We start from the raw sequence: 20819 nt of genomic DNA, 5'->3' as shown, positions 1-20819 counted from the left end.
AAGAATTCTGGATGTCAGACCTTGGGAAGACTGTGGAGAAGGTGATTTACAATTGCAGCAATGAGGGAATTCAGTGCAGTGGAGAGACAGGTGAAGCTGGATCGAGGATGGAGAAGGTTACCGAGAGATCTGTTGAAGGTATTTGGATCAGGCTGAGTTAAACTATCTCCTACACTGGAGATTTTTAAAATTTTGACCTTTTAAAAATTCAAGTTCCAGGTGAAGCTGCCTCAGAGCAGGACACTGTGGGACTTACTTTCTCCATTCCACCAACCCCCTCCTACCCCCACCACAAGCAATTAAAAAAAAACAGCAGGAAAAGCCAGCAGGACAAACAATGGGCTGCCCCCGCCCCCTACTTCTCTCACCCAAGACAATACTTTGGGGAAAAAAAATAGGAAAATTTGGCCCCACATTTCCAATGGATTCCATGGCGCACTCAGGTGGTCAACTTGTCCTCCTATTTATTTATTTAAAATCACAAGTAGGTTTCCATTAACACCATAATGAAGTTACTGTGAAAATCCCCTAGTTGCCACACTCCAGCACCTGTTCAGGTACACTGAGGGAGAATGTAGCATGGCCAATGCACCCAAACAGCACATCTTTCAGATCATGGGAGGAAACAGGGAGAACATGCAAACTCTACACAGACAATGACTCAAGCCAGGAATCAAACCCTGGTCCCTGGCGCCGAGAGGCAGCAGTGTTCATTAAAAGGCTGCAACCAAAAAGTTGCATTAAAGTTCGACTCTACACATTCTCGTGTCTGCATGAGTTTCCTCCGGGTGCTCTGGCTTTCCCTCTCAGTCCAATGACGTGTGGATTGGGTGATAAGGCCATGCTAAAATTGCCCTTGGTGTCTTGAGATTTCTAAGATTGTTTTGTTATCTTGGAATGTTGTGGAGTATCTCAGCTGCTATGTAGAATTTGTCAAGGTTCTCAAAATGTGCGCAGAGTTTTGAGAGCAGATTCTCGGATGTGCATTTCTCTGAAATCATCTGTGAGTTGGAAGTTCTAAATAAAAAGTATTTACTTTTTTCAGCGCTGTTTGTTAGACAATCAAGGAAGAGCTGCGTAATTGTAATAACACTGAGTTAACACAGTGTGGCAGAGGAATGGACTCCACTTAGTACCCTCTACACTTCAGTAACAATACGTCTGTTGGCTTCATTCTTATAACTCAGAACTCAAATGGGGTTAGACGGGGTATATTCAAAAAGAATGTTCCTGGTGGTGGATTAGAAGGGTGGATTCAGAAAGAACGTTCCCTGATGGTGGGGTGTCCAGGACTAGGGGTCATAGGATTTACCATTCTTCACCAATATGTAGAAAACAAAAGCAAATATGCTTTCATCACTTGCGCATTCCCCTCCAAGTCACTCACTATCCTGACTTGGAAACACATCTCCGTTCCTTTATTGTTGCTGGGTCAAAATCCAGGAATTCCCTCCCTAACAGCACTGTGGGTGTACCCACATCTCAGGGTCTGCATCATTTCAAGGCGGCAGCTCACTATCACTTCACATGGTGGCACAGGGTTTAGCACTGCTGCCACACAGCTCGAGGGACTTGGGTTCAATTCTGGCCTTGGGTCACTGTGTGGAATTTGCACATTCACCCTGTGTCTGCATGGGTTTCCTCCAGGAATGCTCCGGTTTTCTCCCACAGTGCAAAGATGTGCAGGTTAGCTAGATTGGTCATGCTAAATTGATCCTAAGTGTCCCAGAATGCTCAGGTTAGATACATTTACTATGGGTTTATGGCAATAAGGCCTCAGTAAGATACTCTGTCAGAGAGTCAGTGCAAACTCGATGAGCTGATAGAATCCCTACAGCTCAGGAGAAGTCAATGATTGTCAAGGGTGATTAGGGATGGGCGATGAATACCTGCCTCATGAGCGATGCCCACATCCTGAATAAAGAAGAAATCCAAACTCAAGAATCTGACTAAGCGTTGTACAAGCTTAACGCACAAGCATTAGAGAGAAAAATTTATCAAAAAGTGCGAAAGCCAGACCGGACAAGCAATTTGTTGACCTTGTCAAAATACTCAACTCCACTTCAGTGCTCATTCACGAGATATGACAACAGTTTTGGTGCAAATTCATAGAACCATGCTGCAAATCCAAGCAAAGAACATGAGTTGGTAATTTCTAGAAGTATGTGGTAGACCAACCATTTCCGTCATACTGGATGGTAAGCCTTCTGGTGAAACCAGATAAGGAATGAAATTTCAACTTGCTATCAAAACTAGCATTTGCTTCTGGGAAAGCAAGTAGCACACAAGTGTTGATATTTTGCTGCAGGTTGTTGCTAACAAATTGTTTGGTATTACGGAAAAAAAGAGGTGTGCCGAAGTTTTGCATCCTGTACTCATCAGAACAGAATCCTCAAGAAATACCAAGTTTATTTAAAGTTTATTTATTAGTGTCACAAGCAGGCTTACATTAACACTGCAGTGAAGTTACTGTGAAAATCCCCTAGTTGCCACACTCCGGCATCTGTTCAGGTACACTGAGGAAGAATTCAGCATGGCCAATGTACCTCACCAGCACGTCTTTCAGTATGTGGGAGGAAACCCACAGACAGGGGCGAATGTGTAGACTCCACACAGTCAGTGACCCAAGACGGGAATCAAACTCGGGTCCCCAGCGCTGTGAGACAGTGGTGCTAACCAGTATCACTGTGCTGCCAAGTTACAGTGTATGAGAAGAGCCTGCTGATTGGTAGAGGCATTGCTGTGGAGAATGCACCAGGGAGCAGTTAACCGTCAAGCTTTTGTTTAAATTGAAACCAGGCAGGTCCATTCTGAATATTCAGGGCATTGCCATGCACCCCCCCCCCCCCCCCCCAACACCCAAACAGCATGGTTCATTTAAGCATTCTGTAAGCAACATATACTAATGCATGGAGCTTGGTCTTTTGCAGACAGAAGGTACATGCCTTCAAGTTGCACCTTTTTCAATGAAATAAAGGCTTGTTAATCCTTTAACAATTTGCACTCTTGCAAATTCCAAACCCAAATGCAAGTTGAAAAGCTTCAGTAGCATTTCTCTTTTTTTTCCAGCCGTACAAATATATCTGAGCAACTTCAATATTCACTGACAATTAGGAACAAGAGGCACTGGGGGAAGGACGAAACAGAGCCACGGAGAAACTTTCCAGCGACTGGAGTTACACTTTGCACACAAAGGTCAATCAGTAAGCCCTCGGACTTTGCTGCAGACACTCAAAGCTTTATCCGCGACCCTTCAACTGTCAGGTCAAATAACCTCCCTTACATCACAAAGTGAGGTGAGGTAAGACTTTTTAAAAATCAATGAATCCGTTCAGCACTCTTGGCAATAACGAACCAGCCTACAATAAAAGCAAAATACCACGGACGCTGGAATTCCCGCTGCCTTGGAAAAGCAGCCAGCGTAATTAAGGACCCCAGACATTCTCTCTTCCAGCTTCTTCCGTCAGGAAAAGATACAGAAGTCTGAGGTCACGTACGAACTGACTCAAGGACAGCTTCTTCCCTGCTGCTGTCAGACTTTTGAATGGACCTACTTCACATTAAGTTGATCTTTCTCTACACTCGAGCGATGACTGTAACACTACATTCTGCACCTTCTCCTTTCCTTCTCTATGAACGGTATGCTTTGTTTGTACAGCACAAGAAACAATATTTTTCACTGGATGGCAATACATGTGACAATAATAAATCAAATTAAATTGATCCCCAATTTATTAGTGGAATTCCTCCTGGAATAAATCATCCTATCCTCACATTTATGCCAAAATAGAAATTTGGGATGTGGTTTGGCTTCCTAATGTAACCTGGGGTTCTGCTCCAGGACTTGAACACCTCCCCTCCCCTACGTTACCACTACCTGGCATTTGAATACGAAACAGGGAAGTATTTTGGAGATTTCCTTCCGCAGCAGAGAAGTAACTGAACGGCAGACTACTGTTGAGGAACAGGACAATAAAAAACAAGGCAAGGTCCGAGAGCATGAAGAAATCTGCATGCTTTTCCAGTGATGTACTCGAACCAGCTGCAGGCAGAATGTGTTAACGTGTCTGCCCACGCACATCAGACCGACATAACGCAACAATGCGTTTGTAAGGGCGGGAGTTTGATGTAGCGACTTTTGTTAGAAAGCCTGAAAAGACTGCCCTTGAAGTAAGGGCTGTTAAACAATGCTTCAACATCAAAACTTTCCTCAATGATGGAAATTAAATTTATATATTGGGTATGCAGCACTGAAGCAGCTCTGATCACAGTCTGACACATGCTGTGCGACAGTCAAGTAGATATGCAGAGACAGATAAACAAGAACAGCATCTCATCTTCCGGCTAGGCAGCCCGCCTTAACATCAAATTCAACAACTTCAGATGATCTGGTCTACCCCACCTCCACCCCTTTGTTTTCATTTAACTTTTCTTTACCTTTTATTTCTTTATTGTCTTTCTTTATTTTCTCCCACCCACTCCTTCCCACTATTTTATCCCCCTTAATTTTCTCTCCCATCCATCTCCCCACTCCTCCCACAAGTTCATCCTGATTCCAGCTTCTCTGCAGTTTGGCCATTCACACCTTCTATTCTCTCTACGGGCTGCCATCAGCAGTTTTTCCCCTTGTTTTTATTGTGTGGAGTTGCCAGCAATGGACTGGGGTAGGCACAGTAAGAAGTCGCACAACACCAGGTTAAAATCCACAGACTTATTTGGTAACACGAGCTTTCGGAGTGCTGCCCACTCACCTGATGAAGGAGCAGCGCTCCAAAAGCTCATGCTACTGAATAAATCTGTTGGACTTTAAGCTGGTGTTGAGAGACTTCTTACTGTGCCTTGTTTTTGTGGCTATGTTCAATTCCCTCACCCTGCAGTATAAATACCTCCCAGTTTCTCTGGCTTTCAGCTCAGACAAAGGGTTATCTGGACTTGAAACGTCAGCTCTCTTCTCCTTAGATGCTACCAGACCTGTTGAGACTTTTCAGCATTTTCTCTTTGTGTTTCAGATAATAAACAATATCGAGTAGCTAAACAAACCCAGAATACACAATAAGCACCTTTCAAAAATAGGCGCCTGCTCCAGTGCGATTGGACGGAGAACCTCATCAGAATCTATCCACCTTTTTAACATGGTGGGGAAAGTTTAGATTACAAACATAGTGGAAAGTTTATTATAATAACAGGCACAAATTAGGTGAGTTTAATTAACTCCTCCAGTGCTGCCCTAAAGTTCAAAGGTGAGGCCACATTCTGAAGACACGAAAGCAATTTCAGTATTTTCATGAACAAATATCTTACGAAATAAATCAGAACAAAATTGTCCGAAAAAACCCAAATCTTTGCTGAAAATAGCCAAGGAGAATAATTTCCTGATGCAACTTATTTTCAAATTACCATTTGTGGGATGACAATGTTGTATTGGATCACTGGACTAGTAACCCCGGAGGCCCCACCCTGACACTCTGAGGACAAGTGTTCAAATCTCACCACGGCAACTGGTGGAATTCAAATTAAATTAATGAAATCTGGAATGGAAAACTAGTGCAACGGTGAAAAACCCATCTGGATCACTTACGCCCTTTAGGGAAAGAAATCTGCCACCTTCTTTTGCTCTGACCTACATGTGACTCCAGAGCCACAGCAATGTGGTCAACTCTTAACTCTGGAATTAAGAATGTGCTGAATGATGAAAGCATTGTCCATTGTTGGGAAAACCCATCTGGTTCACTAATGCCCTTTAGGGAAGGAAATCTGCCACCCTCATCTGCTATGACCTACCTGTGACTCCAGAGAGAGAACTCAACAAACCCAACTGCCCTTGGGCAACTAAGGATGGGCAATAAATGCTAGCCAGCCAACAATGCCCGTGCCCCACAAATAAATCAATCAAAACTGCCCTCTGAAATGACCAAGCGAAACAGTTCAAGGGTTAATTAGAGATGGGCAACAAATGCTGACCTTGCCCGTGACAGTCACATCCCATGAAAGAATTGAAAAAAAAGCTTAGCAGGGCAAGAGGGAAGGTATATTTTAACTTGCATTAAACCAATACAGTTGATCAGCTAAGTTAAAAGCCAACATTTGGCACTATCCTGGAAACACACTCACAGACACCACAACTCAAAATTTCTTGTTCCAAATTCCAACGTGTCAACTTCTCATGGTCCTCACTACTTGGATGCTATGCCTCGTCACCAAGGTCGTGTTTCAATTTACATTTATTTACACAAGCAGACAATTAAGCCATTTAAAGGCAGGTGGTTCGTAAGCTCCTCAATTCAAAGAAACTTCAAAAGTCAGAGTGACAAGATACACAACTTGAGCAGTGCGAAGATAGTGCCAGAGTGAATAAGAACCAGGGCATCAGGTAATCCTGACCAGCTGAAAGTTATTCACTGGAAACAATTCAGGGGAAAGTGGTTAACAACAGTTTGCACAGCACACTCACTCACTTCTGACAGCTGTAACTCAGACAGTGTTATTATAGAAAGGATATTATTAAACTAGAAAAAAAGAGTGCAGAAAAGATTTACTAGGGTGTTACCAGGACTTGATGGTTTTGAGTTTTGAAAGGACTGGATAGACTGGGACTGTTTTCTCCAGAGAGTAGGACACTGAGGGGTGACCTTAGAGATCTGTAAAATAATGAGGGGCATAGACAAGGTAGATAGCCAACACCTTTTCCCAAAGGTAGGGGAGTCTAAGACCAGAGGGCATAGGTTTGAGGTGAGAGGGGAGAGATACAAAAGATTCCAGAGGGACAATTTTTTCAGAGGGTGGTGAGTGCCTGGAACAAGCTGCCAGAGACAGTAGTAGTGGCGGGCATAATTTTGTCTTTTTAAAAGCATTTAGATAGTTACATGGGTAAAATGGCTACAGAGGGACATGGGCCAAATGTAGGCAATTGGGATTAGCTTGAAGTTTAATAAAAAAGGGGCGGCATGGACAAGTTGGGCTGAAGGGCCGGCTTCCATGCTGTAAACCTCTCTGACTCTAAGCTTGGGTATGGATCTATCCAGTAGCGAGGTAAAGAGGCAGCACTCTGATCTTTCGACTCCAGAGAATCAAAAATACATGATTACCCAAGCAGTTAAGTTCATGGCACACTCATGCTCAGAGCAACTCTTCACCTCCAAGCCACTAAAGATACAAGGCCAAGAGTGCAGCACTCTTTGGGTACAGAAGGTTTTAAAAATGTCATGTTTAAAGTTTATTTATTAGTGTCACAAGCAGGCTTATATTCACACCACAATGTAGCTACTGTGAAAATTCCCCAGTCGCCACACTCCAGCACCTGTTCTTAGCCGTATTTCTTCTAATCTAAGGCACTCTTTCCAAAGTGAAAATTCTTTGGTGTAGTGGAGGGATTCTGTCAAATTTGGTTCCTGATTTTACTCCAAACACTACGGTCTCTGATGCAAGACCCGCAAAAATAAAAATCGAACAGTTGAGTAACTTCAGTAAGCTTCTGGAAACACTGGGCAAGATATTACCCTCCTCTCGCTGTAGTGCATTCTGCGGCCTGTTATCCGCTATTGGCCAGAGGCAGAACCTTCCAGTCCCGCTGCTATAAATAGTTAAAGTTTATTTATTAGTGTCACAAGTAGGCTTACATTAACACTGTAATGAAGTTATGTGAAAATCCCTCAGTCACCACACTCCAGTACCTGTTTGGGTACACCAAGGGAGAATTTCACACCTAACCAGCAAGTCTTTCAGACTGTGGGAGGAAACCAGAGCACCTGGGAGGAAACCCACGCAGACACAGGGAGAACATGCAAACTCCACACAGACAGTGACCCAAGCCAGGAATCAAACCCAGGTCCCTGGCACTGTGAGGTAGCAGTGCTAACCACTGTGCCAGTCTTATAATGCCCTAAGCTTTCCCCAATTAGTAACAGCTGCTTTCACTGCCAAACTGGAGCGTGCATTTCATTGTGGCGCAGGGGGAACACCAGTGGGAGAAGAGATGAGACCAAACTTCTCAGCTGAATGGTGACTGAGTTTGACGCAGCAAGGCTTAGCTGAAGTCCCTTCCTACAGTGCCAGTTCCAAAGCATCTTGGTCAATGTTACCCAGGCACACATCACCTTCAAAGTGATTCTCAGGCTTTGGCCCTGGATCACCGTATCCTGAGGTAAACCTTGCTCTCAGAGACTCAATGCAGCAATTTCCCTGGTGATTAATGTAGCTTTCTGAAACAAGTGATGCTGCTATCAAGATTATGGATGGTGTGTCAGGCCCTGCACATTCATAAAATAGCCAAAGTGCCGGTGTTTTTATACATGGTTAATGTGCCACACAATCATTGTACTTTACACAAATTCAAAGTCAGTAAGGAAGGTAATGAACCACTACTCAATTTAAGCAAAAGGAGAAATGAAAACGTCAAGATTAAAATCATCCTCACTAATTCAAAACAGAAGCTCCAGAAAGTTTGCAATTAACTGCACCGAATACTCAGCTATTCCTTAGAAGGGGCAGCACAGTGACACAGTGGCTAACGCTGCAGCCACAGTGCCAGCAAGCCATGCATCTGCGCAGAGCCTGCATGTTCTCTGTCTGCGTGGGTTTCCTCTGGGTGCTCCGGTTTCCATCCACAATCCAAACATGTGCAGCTTAGGTGGGTTGGCCATATTAAGTTGCCCCTTAGTGTCAGGGGATTAACTGTAAATGTATGGAGGTACATGAATATGGCCTGGGGTGGGACTGTGGTCAGTGCAGACTCAATGGGCCGAATGGCCTCTTTCTGCACTGTAGGAATTCTATGATTCCATGACCCGGGTTCAATTCCTACTTGGGTCACTGTCTGTGTGGAGTTTACATGTTCTTCCTGTGTCTGCATGGGTTTACTCTGGGTGCTCTGATTTCCTCCCACAGTCAGAAAGACATGCTAAATTCATGCAATAATTTGACCAAGCTAAATTCTCCTTCACTGTCCCCGAACAGGCGCCAGTGTGCAGCAACTCAGGGACTTTTACAGCAACTTCATTAACACCGCAATGTAGGCCTACTTGTGACTAATAAACAAACTTTATAATTGAAGAAAGGCAACCCTACTTATTTCATAAATGCCAATTTGAAGGTTTATCACCAGTGAAGAGCCCATAACTACGATCACAGCAAAAATAAAAAAGGTCAGAGTGACGCGATCCAGATTGGAGTTAAGTTTTGAGCCGAGATTTTGAATGGTTATGAATCCTTTCGGAAAGCGATGAAATACAGTGTTTGTGGCTCTCCAGCGACACATTAGGTCTATTTTTATGGCAGAACAACAGTGCTTTGTGTTGGTTGATTTAATCAACATAATGGATTGCTCCATGATTTACTGTAGCACGCTACCCCTGAAGGGTTTGTGTGATGAATATTTCAGTAATCGCTCAGGACTATCAGTCTCCGACTGATGTTGGGAGTTCTGACTGCATCAAGGGAGGGAGACAAATCTCAAATGTTCCCAGTGACAGGAGACGCTCGACACCTTACCCTGAAATCCTGCCCAAGTCCTGGATCTCAAGCTCAGGACATCCCTTTGGCTGGCTTCAGGTGCCCGGTGTATCCTTCTTGAAGTTACCTCTCCCCGCCCATCATGTGGAACGGGGAAATCCCAGCAAAGGTGACCCTCAGTTAAGCAGCAGAATCCAAGCATGGGAAGAAGGGAGGATGGATAAGTTACTGTCTGCAATTTAAGTTTTTTTTTTCTTGTCCTTTCACAGGATGACGTGGATGTTGCTGGCTGGGTCCAGTTTTTATTGTCCATTCCTTGTGAAGGTGATGGTGAGAGCCACCTTCTTAAACCACTGCAAACCCTAACAGGGAGGCAATTCCAGGATATTGACCCAGCGACAGTGAAGGAATGGCTGATTTAGTTCCAAAGTCAGGATGGTGAGTGGTTTCAGAGAGTGTGTAGGTGGTGGCGGTCCCAAGCATCTGCTGGCCTTGTCCTTCTCGGTGGTAGAGATCCCGTCTTTGGAAGGTGTTGTCGAAGGAGTCTTGGTGAGTTGCTGCAGGCTACTTTATAGTTGGTCCACACTGCTGCCAATACATGTTGATGGTGGAGGGAGTGAATGAATGTTGAAGAGGGGGCACAGGCTGCTTGTCCTGAATGGTATCGAGCTTCGAATGTTGTTGGATCTGCACCCATCCAGACAAGGAGAGTATTCCATCACAATTTTTAAATAATAGAATTTGGTAGTTACATTCTCACCTCTAAAAGAAAAATTTTTAAAAAAATAACATTGAGTTTGTGCAATATATTGAAGGAGATGAAACGATTTCTCTGCAATGACAACGTAATGGCATTAATCTACTGGGTTTGGGAGAGATCGCAGTCCATACCTTTATTATAGTGGCAGAGTGGTTAGCTCTGCAGCCTCACAGCACCAGGGACCCCGGTTCAATTCCTGACTTGAGTCAGTCAGTGTCTGTGTGGAGTTTGTACGTTCTCCCCATGTTTGCGTAGGTTTCCTTCGGATGCCCCAGTTTCCTCCCACAGTCTGAAAGACGTGCTGGTTAGCTGCATTGGCTGTGTTAAATTCACCCCCCCTGTACCCAAACAGGTGCCAGAATGTGGCAACTAGGGGATTTTCAGAGTAACTTCATCGCAGTGTTAATGTAAGCCTACTTACTACGTTAATAATTAAACTTGTTTCATTTATTAACATAGTGAAAAGTATTTTTTGTGCTATACAGACAGAGCATACCATTTATAAAGAAGGTATATCTGTACAGAATGTGTTACAGTCAATGCTAGGGTGTAGCGAAAGATCAACTTAATGCAAGGTAGGTCCATTCAAACCTTTGACAGGGAAGAAGCTGTTCTTCAGTTGGTTGGTACGTGACCTCAGACTTTTGTATCTTTTTCCCAACGGAAGATGGAGGAATGTCCGGGGTGCGTGGGGTTCTTAATTATACTGGCTGCTTTGCCGAGGCAGCAGGAAGCGTAGACAGAGTCAATGGATGGGAGGCTGGTTTGTGATGGACTGGGCTACATTCACAACCTTTTGTAATTCCTTGTAGTCTTGGGCAGAGCAGGAGCCCATACCAAGCTGTGATACAACAAGAATTATTTGTGTTGTATCTGTAAAAGTTGGCGAGAGTCTAATGGTCGTGCCAAATTTCTTTAGTCTTCTGAGAAAGTAGAGGCGTTGGTGGACTTTCTTAACTATAGTGTTGACATGGAGGGACCAGGACAGGTTGTTGGTGATCTGGACATGTAAAAACTTGAACTCCTGAAGAAGTTTTAAACTCGAAAACTTAAACCTGTGCAAAACGATGGCACAAGCGACTCACAATGAGCACTGCAGTTTGCAAAGCACACAAGGCGTGAGTGAATACAGAGAGTACAGCAAGCTCTTTGCTTTGAAAGAAAGAAATTTAAGGTGATTGCAATATTTCCACCATTTCAAATCAGCTTCGATTGCAAAGAGGGACCCTCATTTAGTTGTACAATCTCACCAGCAACAAAACACTGCAAGAATTACTTTGAAAAGACAAATAACTCGTCTTCTAATCTCCTTGATGTGAGGTAAGGAGCGGAGGGCTGTCACATCACCACAGGGGAAGAGAAAAATTGGAAGGCAAGGACTGACTTATCATTCTCAGTCAAGATGCCTGGGAGTAAATTATCCACATTCTTTTCCCTAGAGGGTTGACAAAGGAAATGGGATTATTCTCCCAAATTGTAAATTTGAGAAGCACTCAGGCTGGGAGCGAGCAGATAAACAGACAATTGCTTTGCACTGTAAGAACATATCCTTTAAATGGTGCTGGCACCTTGTAGGCCTGACCTGCAGAGCAGTTCACGACTACCAGGAGTCTTCCCGCATCACTTTCCCTTTCAGCCCTGGGGCTTTCTTGCCTCACCCAGGAAGTTACTGCAATGATGCGCAAGAAAGATGTCACTGCCAATAAAACATGGAGCAAGTTTGAGGAACTGGCTTGCTTCTTGTCCTTCTGGTCAATTTCCTACATGGATTACTCTATTCCTGATGGATCAGGTCCCAGGAGAGAAAAACCATAGTTGTCCGCCTGCTGTCCCTCGAATACATTCCCTTTAAAGCTGCTCACAGGTTAACCTGGAACTGGAGCAGTCTCCACTACCTGTGAATCTAGGTCACGGGCACTGGATGGGCAAAGATCTGGATGTTCCAGGGTGGGCAATAATAAAGATCTGGATGTTAACGAGTCAAAGGGCTATGCAAAAGAGGAAATGCTGGAAAATCTCAACAGTTCTGGCAGCTTCTGTAAGAGCAGAAAAGAGCTGATGCTGATGAAAGAGGCATCTAGACTCAAAATGTCAGCTCTTTCCTCTCCTTACAGATGCTGCCAGACCTGTTGAGATTTTCCAGCATTTTTGTTTTTGGTTTCAGATTCCAGCTTCTGCAGTAATTTGCTTTTATACTAAGGGCTGTACAATAATGTCAAAATGCTGATGTGAATCTTTCACTACTTCAGGACGTCCTAAAGTGCGTTGCAGCCAGTGAAGTCCTTTAGGGCCAGGATGACGACATACTGGTGAGCACTGCTGCCTCACAACACCAAGGACCTAGGTTCAGTTCCGAACTTGGGTCACTATCTGTTTGGAGCTTCCATGTTCACTTCATGTCTGTGTGGGTTTCCTCCGGTTTCTTCCCACAGTCCAAAAGTGGACAAGTTAGGTGGGTTAGTCATGTTAAATTGCCCTTTCATGTTCCAAGATGTGCAGGTTAGGGGGATTATTGAGGTAAATACATTAGGCTATGGGTATAGGGCGCGAGTGGGGTGTTCTGTCAGAGTTGGTATAGACTTGAAGGGCCAAATGACCTCCTGTACTGAAGGAGTTCTAGGATTCCAAGTGTAGTCACTGCTGTAATGTAGGAAACAAAGGCCAATTTGCACAAAGCAAGCTCCCACAAACAGCAAAGTGACAATGAGCAGGTAATCTGTCCCATGTGCTGATTGAGGGATAGATGTTAACCAGCACACCAGGCATTTCATTATATGGTGTAGAACCCAAATTGTGGAAGAAAGGTTCTACATTTATTTGAAAACCTCAAAAATTGGGGGAATGAAATGAAACTCACTGAAGCCTGGTCATTGGTATCTAATTTTGTTTTGCTTGGCGATGGAAAGGAATCATCTTGAGTCAACGATCATTCTGACGTGTTGAACTGTACTTTCCAATTTGAGATTTGGAACTGACAGTTGGGAAGGAACTTTAGCGCCATCTCCTATCATACTCCAGTATTTGTTTCATTTACTAAAAGGTTAGCTCCATTGCTGTACGCTTTCAGGTAAAACACAGTCTGCAATGATAGTAGTTTGCTCTTTGTACAGTTAACAGGGCCTTTTCTGAAATTTGGGCAGGAAGAACACTTTCAGGAGAATCCTTGCCCCAAATGAAATCAGCTGGGTTACAAAGAACCAAACATTTCTGCTGTGCTGTACATTTTTCATTATTTGGACCTGTTCCCCCACCAAGCTCCATGATGTTACAAGCTGAAGCCTTTCACACAGCGCATGCCTTTTCCCAATGTAGCTCAATTCATCTGGTATTAAATCCTCTATAGTCAGCACGATCTCCAGGAGATACAATACCTGCACTAAGGTACTCCATGGACAACGAAACCGAGTGAAGTCATCTCCATCTCTTCAGTGTCTTACAGACCCGGAAGGTCTTTCAACCCCTACGCCAAAAAGGCATAAGGCATGCTTGCCTTCACTGGTCAGGGCATTGAGTAGAAACATTCACAAGTCACGCTTAGCTACACAGATCCTTAATTTGGCCTCATTTAGAATATTGCACACAATTCTGGTTGCCAGGCTACCAGAAGGATGTGGACGCTTTGGACGGGGTACAGAACAGGCTTACCAGGATGTTGCCTGGTCTGGAGGGCATTAGCTTTGAGGAGAGGTTGGATAAGCTCAGTTTGATCTCACTGGAACAACGGAGGTTGAGGGGTGCCCTGGTAGAGGTGTACAAGATTGAGTGACAGAGAATGAATAATCAGATGCTCTTCCTTAGGGTAGGAAAGCCAAGTACTAGGGGATGTAGGTTTGAGGTGCTTGGGGAAAGTTTAGAGATGCATGAGGCAAGTTTTTTTTTTACACAGGGTGAAGGAGGTCTGGAAAGCACTACCTGGGGAGGTGGTGGGAGCAGGTATGGTAGCAGCATTTAAGGGGCAAGTAGACAAATACATGACTCAGATGGAATGGACTCTAAGTGCATATGGTTTTAGTTAAGGCAGGCATCAAAAAGATACAAAAGTCTGAGGTCATGTACCAACCCTGCTGCTGTCAGACTTTTGAATGGACCTACCTCGCATTACATTGATCTTTCTCTACACCCTAGCTGTGACTGTAACACTACATTCTGCACTCTCTCATTTCCTTCTCTATGAATGGTATGGTTCGTCTGTATAGCACGCAAGAAACAATACTTTTCACTGTCTGTTAATACATGTGACAATAATAAATCAAATCATACGTAGACATTTCAATGAGATCCCCTCATTCTTCTAAATTCCAATAAATACAGGTCGAGTGGACCCGCACACTCTAAGAACACAATCCTGCCACCCCAGAAATTGCCTGGAGAACTTTCACTCGCCTCAGATTTCATGCGGCTCATTATCAAAAGTAGTTCAATAATCGTTGCCTATGAAGTATCCAGGGAAATTTTACTGCATTAAAAAGTTGTGTACAAGAAATGCAAGTTGTTACTTTTCCATTGTCCCTTCCTAAAGCCATTTTTTGCAACAATTGCTGTTGGATAGTGGAGGGTTTGACAAGAGTGGATGCTGAGAGCTTGATTCCCCTGATTGGGGCATCTGGACCAGAGCCTCAGGATAGAGGGTCGGCCATTTTGTTCCAAGATGAGGAGGAATTTCTTCACCCGAGGATTGTGAACTTTTGGAATTCTCTACCCCAGAAATGCTCCAACACCGGAGGTAAAGAGGAAAGAAAGGGATCATGGATAGGGAAGGGTAGTGGAGATTCTGTAGAATGTTAGCTATCAGCTTATTCAATGATGGGGCAAGACTGAGGGGCCACACAACTGCTATTCCTCATGTTGAGTGCCATCACCACCCTGATTTGGAAATATTATTATTGTTTCTTCACTGCTGTTGGGTCAAAATCCTAGAACTCTCTCCCTAACAGCACTGTGGGTGTACCTACACAACACAAACTGCAGTGGTTCGAGAAGGCAGCTCACCATCACGTTCGCAAAGGCAATTAGGGTTGGGCAATAAATACTGATCTCGCCAATGAAGTCCCCAACTCAAATAAATTTTTAAAATAATATGTCACATCAAATCTAACCACCGGTGATCTCCCCAGTATACTAAAATCACAGAATCTCTACAGTGCAAAAGGCAGCCATTTGCCCCATCAAGTCAGCACCAACCACAATCCCATCCCTACAACCCCATCTATTTACCCTGCTAATAGGCTCCCTTACACCAATGGGCAATTTAGCACAGCCAATCAGGGGTAGGTTCTTTACCCAGAGGGTGGTGAGGGATTGGAATGCCCTGCCTGCTGCAGTTGTAAATGCGCCTAGTTTGGGGGCGTTTAAGAGATCCGTGGATAGGTTTATGAATGGAAAGGGTTTGGTTTAGGTTAGAGGGTCATTGCTTTTTGACTGGTGGGCGCAACATCGTGGGCCGAAGGGCCTGTTCTGCGCTGTAATGTCCTATGTAAAATCAGCCTAACCTGCACATACTTGCAATGTGGGAGGAAACCAGAGCACCTGGGGAAATCCACACAGACATGGGGAGAATGTGCAGACTCCACACAGACAACAATCTAAGGCCGGGCTGAACCCAGGTCCCTGGCACTGTGGGGCAGCAGCGCTAACCACTGTGCCACCATACTGCCCATGCACCACTTAGAAGCGTAAAAGTAAATTGGTCTAGATTCAGAATAGAGATGAAATTTATAATCTGCTTGGCTTGGAGGGAGCAGATTGGGCATGCTGCCATCTCCACCCAACCTGGGTGTGCCACAGGTTATTCCAAGGATAAGATCAAGCTGCTTTTTATGAATTAGGAACACCACACTGTTTACACAGAGGCAAACTAATTTGACATTCACTCAATCCTGCATCCTGATGTAAAGAAAACATCAAGATAAACACCCAATGTATCACCATTAAAAACCTCCACAAACACTCACTGCAACTTGCTGCACAGCCATTCCCCTCATTACCCCAACACCCTCCACGAGATCTGATCCAAAACTCTCATTCAAAACAAATTTCATACTGGTGGAAAGAAATTACATTTATGCATAAACCACTGGCTGAATTCAATTATTATTTTAAAACAAACACATTTCAGATTCCATCTGTTTCTTTAAATTGGAACATATATGGACTCTGTACAATGGATAGCTGTAAATGACTTCCTCCCCCATCATTATGGAGGCTCCTATTAGAGGCCTGTGTAAGCATTCTGGAGACAAATATAATTAGACTGCTCCTCGATAAGCAGCGCGAATAAAACCAGCCTTTAGTCCATAAGGGAATCACAAGCTTGTAGCAAGGTCCAGGCTGTGTTACTGGCTGTCCCATATTCCACTCAGTTCTGACATAACATTTACAAATGCAGAAACAGGCCATTTGGCCCAAGCCATTGTTTATACTCCCCCCCACAGGTCTCCCCCTGCCCTTCTCTCCCCAACTCCTACAGTAATCCCTTCCCAATTTTATTAAGCACCCCCCATACATGCATTTGGCTATTCGCCTTAATTACTCCCAGTGGTGACGAGTTCCAAATTCTAATGGGTGGCACAGTGGTTAGCACTGCTAGCTCACAGTGCCAGGGACCCAGGTTCAATTCCCGACTTGGGTCGCTGTATGCGTGGAGTCTCCTAGTGTTTCTGTGGGTTTCCTCTCAGAGTTTCCTCCTGCAGTCCAAAGATGTGCAGGTTAGTTGGATTGGCCAGGCTCAATTGCCCCCTTCGCATCTGAAGGTGTGTAGGTTAGGGGGATTAGCAGGACAAATACATGGGGTTGAGGATAGGTTGGGGTGGTTGTAATAAGTCCTTGGAAACAGAAGTCCCTTTATTTACAAGTCTGACAACAGCATACAGAGTGCCATCATTTAGCTGTCTAAACTAGGAGTCCCAGAGGAACTGACACGCCTGGTTAAATACAAAAACAGAAGTTCCCTGATTGGCCTATCAATTTGGCCCTTAATCAGCGAGTTCATATTCTGACAGGCCCACCACAATTGCCTGATTGAAGGCATTACAGTGAGATGTTCTTTTGGAGAGTCAGTGCAGACTTGACAGGCTGAATGGCCTGCTTCTGCAGTGTAGGATTCTATGATTCTCTGCATGAAGTGGTCCTGAACACACATCAGCGAGCAGCTTAGATTTACGATTTATAGTTTTGTCCAAATTCCACCAACAGCCCTGGTATCGCCAGAGAGGAAATTGCCATTGGGCAAAGGTCATCTTAAAGACAGTCCAACAAGATGCCACAATCATACGTGTCTCTGGAATGATTGATTGGTGCACAACAGTGCGAGATCTCATCATTAACAACTTCATATGTTTAGGAAATGTCCCAAGGACACTCAGCAGCATAATGCTATTATTGCTACTTAATCAACTTAAATTTGACACCGACATCCTAAAGAGGGGACAAAGAGAGAGTCTAATTAGATTGCCACTTCGATAATCCTTAATTTAACATCTAAAATAACCCCAAAGTCACTCAATTTATAGCTCAGGTTAATAGCTGTGTACATTGTCATAATGTCGACAAAGGAAGACAGTATTGTGTAATTAGGTGGGTTAGACATGATGGGCTGAATGGCACAGTAAGGATTGAGATTCTGTTAGGCCTTTGGAAGCATTGGGAGTCACAGATAGCTCTATGGCTTGGTAGGTATAGATGTGATCGGCGCAACTTGTGGGCCGAAGGGCCTGTTTGTGCTGTAGCGTTCTATGTTCTAAACAGACAAGCAGCTCGGTCAGCAGGAGTGAAAATAATTGTCAGTGTATCTGAGAATTTTCTTCTGCCCTCTTCCGACAATCAGGCAGAGTTTAGACTAGGTTCATCGCTGTAGGTGTTCTTCTAAAAGCTCATACTCAAACAACAACTTTTCTTTTAACAATATTAATATTTGAGATCACTTACCTTCAAATACAACTCGCTAAAGCAGGCAATTATAAATTGGCCAACTATAGGTTCAATATGAAGATAAATTGGTTTCTTCCCTATTCTCTGTTTGGGCTATTCCTGATCCACGGTAAGGAAATCAAAGTTCTCCTGAATGGAAAGTCATGGTCTTATTCTGTTCTATATTTAGTTAAGTGGGGGCTGGTTCATTGTTTGCTCGATGGATAATCTGTCGTTCAGATTAATGCCAACAGGAAGGGTTTGATTCCTGTTAGAGCCAGGGCAGTCTTAGGACCCGGCTCCTCACCACTGGCAAAATATTACCAAGGAAAATTGCTCAGGATCAGCAGTTTCTCAGAAGGCTAAGGAAATTCAGCATATCCACTATGACTGTCATCAACTTTTACCATAGAAAGCATCCTTTCTGAAATGTATCACAGCTTAGTGTGGCTCCTGCTCTGACCGAGGCCACAAGAAATGTAGCCCAGTCGATCACACAAACCAGCCTCCCATCCACTGACTCTGTCTACACTTCCTGCTGCCTCAGTAAAGCAGCCAGCATAACTAAGGACCCCATGCATCCCAAACATTCTCTCTTCCACAGGGAAGAAAATTACAAATGGTCTGAGGTCAGGTACAGCTTCTTCCCTGCTGCTGTCAGACATTTGACTGGACCTGCCTCACATTAAGTTGATCTTTCTCTACATCCGTAGCTAAGACTGTAACATTACATTCTGTACCCTCTCCGTTCCTTCTCCTCTGTGTACTCTATGAACGGTATATTTTGTCAGTATAGCGTGCAAAAAATACTTTTCACTGTATCCCAGTACACGCGACAATAATAACTCAAAGTCAGGCTATGGCCTTCTGAGTTACACATGGAATGGAATCGAGAAACTTCACTCGAGCTTTAACACTGACCATGATGATGTGGAGCAGCTGTCTCAGCGCCCAACTTTCACAGGGCAACAACTTTAATTCCATACAAAGACAAATGAAGAATGTGGCTGGAGGAACTGTGAATTCCCAAGACTACAATAAAATACTGATCCTTCATTAGAGTTGCAGAGAAGGAAATGTTGGAAAAGGTTTATAGCATGAGGGAGGCTGGGTGGGGGTGGTGAGTGCTCTAAATGGCGACGATAAAGGCTGAGAAAAGTACTAAAAGCATCCATTAAATGATTGGGAATGTGTGAATGGCAGGACATAGAAACTAGAAACAGGAGTAGGCCATTCGGCCCTTTGAGCCTGCTCTGCCATTTATTTTGATCATGGCTGATCAAATTCAATATCCTGATCCCCTCTTCCCTTCATATTCCTTGATCCCTTTAGCTCCAAGAGCTGTACCTAATTTCTTCTTGAAACCAGACAACATTTTAGCCTCAGCTACTTTGTGGGAGTGAATTCCACACATTCACCACCCTCTGGGTCAAGAAATTTCTCCTCACCTCAGGTCTAAAAGATTCGCCCCTTGTCCTCAAACTATGACCCCTAGTTCTCAACTCAAACAAAAAGGTACAGATCGTTAGGGGACTACCTGAGGAATGTGGCAGTTAGCCCGGGAAGGGGGAGGGGGCAGGACAGCGCTTGACTAACAAGCAAAGTATCAACCCCCCCCCACCCCCCCACCCCTCTGTGCCACATTCCAGCAACAGGATGGTAGTACAGTCATCATAATGTCACATGTAAGGGCAGAAAAATATCTCTGTTCAGTACTTCACTTGAGCTTAATTACCACCAGATTAGTGTGAACTAAATATGGTGCAGAGGCAGCAACACGAGGCAAGATTCTAACAGCACAGAATTTGAGAATTGGAATCAATCTGCAAGAACTTCATAAACCTGTCACAAAGTAATGGCTTAAACTGCACCACTTCCTAAATTAATTAGTTGAGCCTTTGCCCTACCTGCTACATCGTCTATATTCTTACAAGAGGAAGTGTAGATGCATTGAGACAAATGTGCTCATGAACTATAGTATTCTGCACTCGGTACTGTTAATCAACCGTGATCAGGGAATGATCGCTAACGTAATTACTGGAAATCTGCAAACACTCAAGACTCCATTCAATTCCACTCAGATTGAAGCCCCTTTGTTTCAATCAATTTCTGATCAAAGGGCACTTGCTTTCTTTCTCTGCCTCCTGTTTCCCATTCGGAGTCCAGAGTTTTGGAATTATGTTGAGTTGGGAGACAAATATTCCCTCTCTTAGCCATTGTCACCACCCACAAAAAGAGTCCACATCATCAGCAGCAAATTGCACAGTGCTAATTTGGAAGTTGCAATATGGCTTGGCCATAGGAGACAGAGGGTAGTAGTAGAGGGGTGTTTCTCTGATTGGAAGGCTGACACTAGCAGTGATCCACAGAGATGGGTTCTGGGGCCTTTGTTGTCTGTAGTATACATAAACATGTATGACTTGGAGGAAACTGGTTAGTAATTTTGCAGATGACGCAAAAATTGGTGGAGTTGTGGATAGTGAAGAGAATTATCAGAGAATACAGCAAGATATAGACTCAGTTGGAGATCAGGAAAAATGGCAGATGGAGTTTAACCCAGACAAGTGAGAGGTAATGCATTTTGGAAGGTCCAGAGCACGTAGAAATTATACAGTAAAATGGTAGAGCCCTTTGGAATATTGACAGACAGATCTGGGTGTACATGTCCATCGATCACTGAAAGTGGCAACGCAGGTGGATAAGGCAG

The 20819-nt window shown here is 44.0% G+C and overlaps 1 protein-coding gene across 1 annotated transcript in view; it reads right to left on the bottom strand.

Moving 5' to 3' along the window:
- The window catches only part of cdh23 (cadherin-related 23), a 767458-nt gene that overhangs the window by 644919 nt on the left and 101720 nt on the right, over positions 1–20819 (bottom strand). The window lies entirely within an intron of this gene.

The sequence above is a fragment of the Carcharhinus amblyrhynchos genome, chromosome 31 (genome assembly GCF_965287045.1).
Source record: "Carcharhinus amblyrhynchos chromosome 31, sCarAmb.v2.hapA, whole genome shotgun sequence".
Classification (NCBI taxonomy): domain Eukaryota; kingdom Metazoa; phylum Chordata; class Chondrichthyes; order Carcharhiniformes; family Carcharhinidae; genus Carcharhinus; species Carcharhinus amblyrhynchos.
This window is presented reverse-complemented; position numbering and strand designations above follow the sequence as displayed.